Source organism: Passer domesticus, chromosome Z (assembly GCF_036417665.1).
Source record: "Passer domesticus isolate bPasDom1 chromosome Z, bPasDom1.hap1, whole genome shotgun sequence".
NCBI classification, from domain to species: Eukaryota; Metazoa; Chordata; class Aves; order Passeriformes; family Passeridae; genus Passer; species Passer domesticus.
Genome location: NC_087512.1, coordinates 9,058,700 through 9,066,016, shown reverse-complemented (window position 1 = coordinate 9,066,016; position 7,317 = coordinate 9,058,700).

Below are 7,317 nucleotides of genomic sequence, written 5' to 3'. Positions count from 1 at the left end.
GCACGGTGTGTGGATGGTGGATCAGTGTCCTCCCTGCTGTGTGGCCATCTCCAGCAGCTCCTGCCCCAGCTGTTGGGGACAGGGCATCTCTGGGAGCTGCCAGCTCCAGAAAACATCTGGGGTTCCAGAAAACCAGGCTGGTTCTTCACATAGTCTTTGGAAAGGTGAGCTGGGAGTACAACTACGGGCCCTGTGTTTTCACTGGGATCTGCGAGGGGCTTCTCTGGGGTCCCACATATTGATCCCTTTCCCCTTCTCTACTCCTGGACTTTTTTCATCCCCCTACTCCTCTGAAGCATAAAGTACTGCTCCATCCTGCAAAACCCTCCCCTGAGGGAGTACAGGGCAGTAGAGAAATAGACATTTGCTACTGCCTCTGTTCTTAAGCCACAGCCTTGTCCATGCTAAAAGCTCCAAGGTGATGTACATGCAAGTGGTTGATCACACCAATTAAAGGCAGAGCCACCACTCTTGTCTCAGGCATCTTGCTGCCTGGCATAGCCTGATAATGTTGCTCATCCCTAGGGTTTGCCAGACACTATTCAGAGGACCTAAATGTGGGGCAAACAGCTCTGGCTGGGCAGGTACAGTCAAAATTCTGTCTGAGACTGGGAAATCCATGGCTTCCCCTGATTTCCCTTTCCAGGTGATTTGCAGATCATGATGACACCCAGGATAGTTTATTCTCAGCCATCTGATGCTTTGTCTCTTGAACATACTCCCATGCTGAGGGAGTGTTCAGCAAAACATACTTCTGGAAGAGAGTCCCCCGAGACTGCAAGAGTCCATGGGATTTATCTCTGCAACTTATAAAACTTTTACTGCAAATCTTCTGGCCCAAGCGAGCCAAGAGCTTGCTCCATAAATTACTACCAAGCTAGGGATTAGGAGCACTAAAACAGACGTACTTCGCAGCTAAAAATAAGGCACGGCACAAGCTTGAAGATTTGTTCTGCCTGGAAGTTTTATTGCACCCAAACTGTATGAGATAATGTGCAAGAAAGAGCCGCTTAGCGGATCCATCTGCTTTTGGACACATTCGCCTGCTCAATAGCTCTGGAACGAGGCAGTGAATCCGTGAAAGAAAGTGGAGTTAGACGGTGTTACCCAGTGCAGTAAAACTTTCTCCAGACAAAGAGAAAAGCTGCCCTGTTCCCCCCAACTCTGCTCTGGGGATGCCCTGAGGACCCTGAGCTTAGGTGGTATTTGGGGCTGCTGAAAAAGGTGTGAACCCCACTAGTGCTGGTGCCAGGTGTTGCTCTTGCTGGGCTTGTTTAGCCTATGGATGTAAACAGGCTTTGAGAAAGTATTCTCCCTTCTGCTAAGGCTTGGCAGTGTCTCCAGAAGTGCCCAAATTCTCCTGTCTGGGCAACTGAGTGTAGCCCTGTCAGCCTCCAGACAGCAGGCGCACAAAAAAATACAGTGCAGAAGTTGTAATGCATAAAAAATTTGTAATGTAATGCAAAAATTGTAATTTCTGCAAGGTTGTTCACAGAATCCCAGAATGGCAGAGGTTTTCAGGGACCTCCAGAGCTAAACTTTGTTTTAGCAGGGCCTGCTAGAGCTGGTTGGCAAGAACCACATCCAGGAGGCCTTAGAATATGTCCAAAGATGGTAATCCACAGTTTCTTGGTCAATCTGCTCCTGTGGCTGGTCACTTGGATAATAAAATAATGTGTCCCATGTTGTGGTTTGTGCCCATTGTTTCTTGTCCTGTCACTGGACAAGTCTCTCCCATCTTTTCATCATAGGAGAGATGATCCAGTCCCTTCATCTTCTTGTGGCCCTTTGTTGGACTCCCCATTAAGTCTGTATCTCCCTTCTGGGATTCCAGAACTGGATATAGGGCTCCAGCTGTGTCCATGTGTAGAGCACAGGGACCTTTTCCCTTGACCTGCTGCCAGTCCTTTCTGTAATCCAACCCAGAATAAGTCTTTTTTTGCAAGGGCACACTGCTGGCTAGTATTCAGCTTGGTGCCCACCAGGATCTCCAGCTCTTTCCATCTGAGTGGCCCCCAGTGTCCATCAGTGCGTGGGGTTGTTGCTCTCCAGGGGTAGGACTTTGCACTTCTCCTTGCTGGATACCATAAATTTCCTGTTGGACTCTATCTCCAGCCTGTCAAGGACTTCTAGGATGGCAGCGTGGTCCTCTGGCATTCCTGCCACTCCTGCATCAGGACCAGAGGAGGGTGAATTCCTCCTGCACATTCCCAGTCTGGACCAGGGACACCTGCGAGGAGTGGGATGGAGGATTGTGGAGCAGCCACCACGCAGGAGGGCTGAGGCTGGTTGGAGCCCATGAGTGTAGGGTGTGGGTGTGCATGAACTGTGGATCCCTCAGAGATGGAGCCACGCTGGCTGATTGCATGCTGAAGATCTGTATTCTGTTCAGAGAACCTCTGGTGGCATTGACAGTTCTGGGAGCAGAGTCCCCACTTTAATCAGCCTCTCTGGGGTCCCCATGACAGAGGCAGGCTCCACAGTGTATGCCTTTGACCAGAGGACCTGTTCTCACAAGGAGAAGCAGGGAACAGAGTGACTTATGGACTGCCTGTCTGTATGTCCCTGGCTCCTCTGCCACCTGTGTCTTACTTTGCATCCCTTAAATGTCACTGGGGCTGAGCTTTTCCAGCAGCAAATCAGAGAGGACAGCAGACATGTGGCTGAGACCCCAGTCCTGTAGTGAGGGTCAGGCCAGGCTTTTTAATATCTGAGGCCATGATTGCAGCAGCTTTTGAGGAGCCCTGAACGTGCCCTGGCAGGAGTTACCTGTCTCAGGATGAGTTTGGGATGTGAATCTGGGCACAGGGGAAGGCGAACACTGAAGCAGCCATGGGGTGTGTGGCTTTAATTGATCTGGGAGTCTGCTCTGTTAACTTGTCCTTTGTCTGGGACAGAGACAGCCCCATCCTGTCACCCTGCTGAATGTGACAAGTGTGCTAGCAGCTTTGCTGGAACCACAGCTCAGGAGGTGCAGCACTGTTGGACTTCAGCTGGGGCTGTGCTGCCCCTCAGTGTGAAGGAACCCAAGCACTGATCTGTGGTGGTCCCTTTGGTCTCATCAACAGGACACAAACATGCACCTGATGCACAACTCCATGTGCATCCTTGTCATACCTCTGCGTGCCTCGTGCCAAAGGGCAGAGGAGTAGGATGAGCCACCCTGCTCTTCAAAGTGTCTGTGTGCATGTGTAGAGGTGAGAGAGGCAGAAAAGGCTTTTCTGGGAGAAATGTAGCAGTAAATGACACCAGAAGCCACGTCCCCTCAAGAAAGCTGCCAAGCGTCCTGTCAGCTCCTGGAGGCTGTGAGCTCCTCCTGTGTGCAAACCCAGTGAGCAGCAGAAGGCAGACAGGACTCCTTCTCTCCTACTGCTGACCCACAGACTGCCACTGTAGCCCCAGTCCCACAGCAGCACTCAACCACCTGCACAGAGCCCCATTTTGGCAACAGCGTGTGCTGGTGCTCCGGGGAACTGCAGCCTCAGGTGTGCCCAGGTGTTCTTCAGGGCCACCACGAAAGGGCCAGCCCTGGGAACATACCCCGCACTGAGACCAAGCTGTGGCGCACGGTGAAGCCATCTGTTTCCATCCTGCAGCTGCTGTCCTTCCCATTGCAATTTACTCGGCCTCCTATAATTTATTCATCCCAGGATGCAGCTTGTACATCTGCAGTATCATTACTAGAGACGCCATTAGCTTTAAAATTTTATAAACCTCGGTGCAGGTGATAAGTTGAAAAGTTAAAGAGGGTAATTGTGGCAGGAAAACAGGGGTATTTGCTTGGTGTTCATCCCACACCAGAGATGCAGGCTCTGGGGGGGCTTTGGAGGGAGATCAGCACTGGTGTGAGTGAGTGAACTGCTGCCAGCTCCGAGTCAGCTCACCCAGATGTGAGCCCATCCCTGCTGGATCCATGCACTGGGTAAGGGACCTACAGGCATTTCCACACGTTTCTGCCTCCTCGGCTGCACAATTTCCTCGGGTCAATGATGAGAGGGGCTACACAACCAGATGTGTTGCTCATGCTCCTGTGAGGGACTTGACAAGGGACTGGCAAGGGTCAGCGTAATCCTGAATCATCTGTTGGTCTGGATGCTTCAGGACTCTCCAGGGAGCTGGGAGAGTCTCCACCATGTAGATACTCACCACTCTGAGCATGCCTGAGTCTCCCAAGCTGCATGTCCTGCCTGCAGTCCCCTCCTGCCTCTCTGATTCCTGACCAGGTTCATGTGCCCTCATTCAGGAGCACGGCAATTAAATCATGCTGGGAAATTTTCCTAGATAGTTTCCATGGCTGGGGCGCAAGCACGCACCAAAGGTTTGGCAGGGAAGCAGGCATGGGAGCCTTCCCTGGAGCCCTGCACCCTTTGCAGTGAATTAAGAGCATCCTGATCACTTCTGGAAGCTGGAGGTCTCTGACAGCTGAGCTTGGGGGATAAATCCCCTCTTCCCAAGGCAGATATGCGTACAAGGATGATTTAGAGGTTGCCTGCAGGGAGTAATGAGCCTGAAGGCTCTGGGGAGCAGGGTCAGTGCCAAGCAGGGTGAGGCATGGAGGAGTTTGAGGGGTGGTGGGATCCCAGCTACCCAGTGAGGTGCAGATGAGACCAGGGATGGAGTGGAGGAGACAAGGTACCAAAGGTGTCCTGTAGTCTGCAGACAGCTTTCTCTCTCCATGCTACGGGTGAGAATATCCCAAATCCCCCCTCCCACCCCGGTGCACCTGCAGCTCTGCTCAGGCTCCTGCAGCCTGAAGATTTGGACACTGTTGCCTGTCCTCAGAGTATGGTCAAGGCACAGGCAGCTGTGAGTGCTGGGGACAGGCTGCTCCTGGGTCGTGCTGGTATGACCCTATCCCATCTTGTACAAGTTCTCATGCTGGCTAATGAAAGCAGCCTGTAGCTGGGTAATTTGACTTCCACCTGTCCTTTCTGTGAACCTCATCAGTCCCTCATACACAGTCACTCTGTGTCCTTTGGGGTGAGTTAAGCACACACTGTGCAAGTGCATGATCCAAGCCCTGAGCCCTCACCTAAGCTTTGCCAGTGTTGGAGGCAGTCCTGGTTCAAGCTGCAGGAGGTATTTCCCTCTCCATTCTGCAGGCATCTTGTGCCTCCTTCCTTAGATGTGTTTCCCAGGATGCTCCAGCACCCAGTGTGAAAGGACACAGGATCTGAATGTTCGGCCAGAGAGAATTCACAAACCCTTGAGCAACAGGAGGGGAATGAAGAATGGGGAAGTCTGGAAGACACATCAACCCAGCTGAGCCTGACTGATTCGCAGCTTGTCCTGCTCTCCTGACATGGCCAGAATGCCCTTTTCTACTCCAAATGACTCCCACACACTAATTTTTCTGGTGCCCGTTCCTCTTCACTCTGACTTTCTCTCTCTGATTTACAGTGGGAAATTAGCTTGAGATAGGCCTGAGAAGCCTAAAATGGTTTTGAGTAGGAGGACAGGCTCATTCTGCTACCTGCCTTAGGTAGCCATGATCTGCTGGGGTGATTTTGCCCCAAGGCAGAGTTCCCATTTGCATTTTGGGGCAATATGCCATGGTCTGTAAGCATCATCATTCCCACATTCACAGACCTTGCACTGTTGATACCAAAACAGCTCAGCCTTTCTGCCAGGTCTTTATCTGCTGCATAGTTCACAGCAAGGACCTTTTCCTGCTTTTCCCTACAAAGTCCTGGCTCCCTGGAAATAGACAGTGAACTCCTAGCAAGGCCTGGTCATCTTCTGCAGAGTGTAGTCCTCTTAAGGACTTTACAACCCTCAGCAGCCTGGATGGCCCTGGATTTGACTCCATGCATCCTAGGAAATTATGGCAGAAATACACCCCTGCACAGCAATTTCTTCTGGAATGTGAAGACCAAGCAAGACCACATTCAATAGCCAATTTTGGCAGCCAAAGCTGCCTCCTTGCTCTTCTGCTTCACTGGCTTCCTTCCCCCCATGCTGCTCAACTTCCATCCGCTCGTTCACCAGGATGAAATCTTCTCTAACTGTTCCTGACTTCAGCATGCTGCCAGGTAAACAATGTAGAAATTAGTGGCGACAAGTAAATAATTTGTAAACAATCATTTATTCATTACTTTCCCCTCCTTTCCCTGTGCAAGCAGATTGCAAGGTGCCTCAGAAGCACTCGCAGTTTGGAGTGAGTTCTCTTGTAAGGCATTTCCCACTCCCCATGAATAACTTATGAACAGATCAGAGTGAATATTAAGGGCCTGAAAATCCAGAGACTTGGGCTGCTGAGCTGAGTGAGTACCACTTGAGCTCCTCCAACTGACAAGATATCTAACAAAACAGCACTAAGTGAATTCACTGTGCTGTAATTAAAGGGTGTGCACATCTGTTAGTCAATGGGCTGCCTGTCAGGTAGGGTGAGGTGGCCATGCAGCAGGGGATGAGAGATGTGGTCTGTGACTAGGATACCAAGTCTTAGCATTTACTCTTGGGGTTGATTCATACTGTACAGTGCTTCTACTGAGCTGTGGATGAGAGGCAAACATGACCCGACCAGCTGGACTGGGTTCATGCAAGAGGTTCACAGAAAAAATTTCTGAATAGCCTCGCATGCCTATAAATTACCCCAGCATTGGTAGAAAGCACACACGGAGGGCTTAAGCCCCAAACCAACAGAGAGCATAAGGATGTGCTGACTTCAAAGAGTCCAAAGTTAAGCTTGTGCTTGGCTTCAGTCAGGTGCTCTGTGATGGGCATTTATCCACCTTTGAGCTCAGCCACCTGCTTTGTGTTATTTTTTTTTGAAAGATGATTATAATTCACTCAGAGAAAGGTTCCCAACCCCCTGCCTAGCTCCTAAGGCAAGGATTCAGATCAGTGCTACATGAAAGGGGGAGGTGGGCCATGAGCTGAAATCCCTTTCGCTCTTGCAGAGGTTGCTGTCAGCCCTGCACATGAAGTTCCTCACGTCCCAGGTCGGGCAGTACCTTCTGCCCAGGGTGGTGCTTGTAGAACTGAGGGCTATGTTGATGCCAGGTACCTTTTCCAGTGTAGGCCTCAAGCATCTCCCAGTGTTGCAGGGAGGTCAGGAGCCCCCATGGCTGGGGACATCACCAGTGTCCTCTCTTGAGGCCTTTGGCACAGCATCTTTCATGCCACCATGGCTGAGACATCAGGCCTGACAGGGACCTAATAGGTGATCTCCTGTTGCCCTCATTACAGTAGCTAGGAAGTCCTGGGTAGGATTTAAACCAGGGGTGAATGTGAGGCACTAAGCTATGTATTCATGTTCCAAACTCCTGGGGTACCCAGGGGATGCTGTGGGTACACCTGCAGTGCCACAGGTCT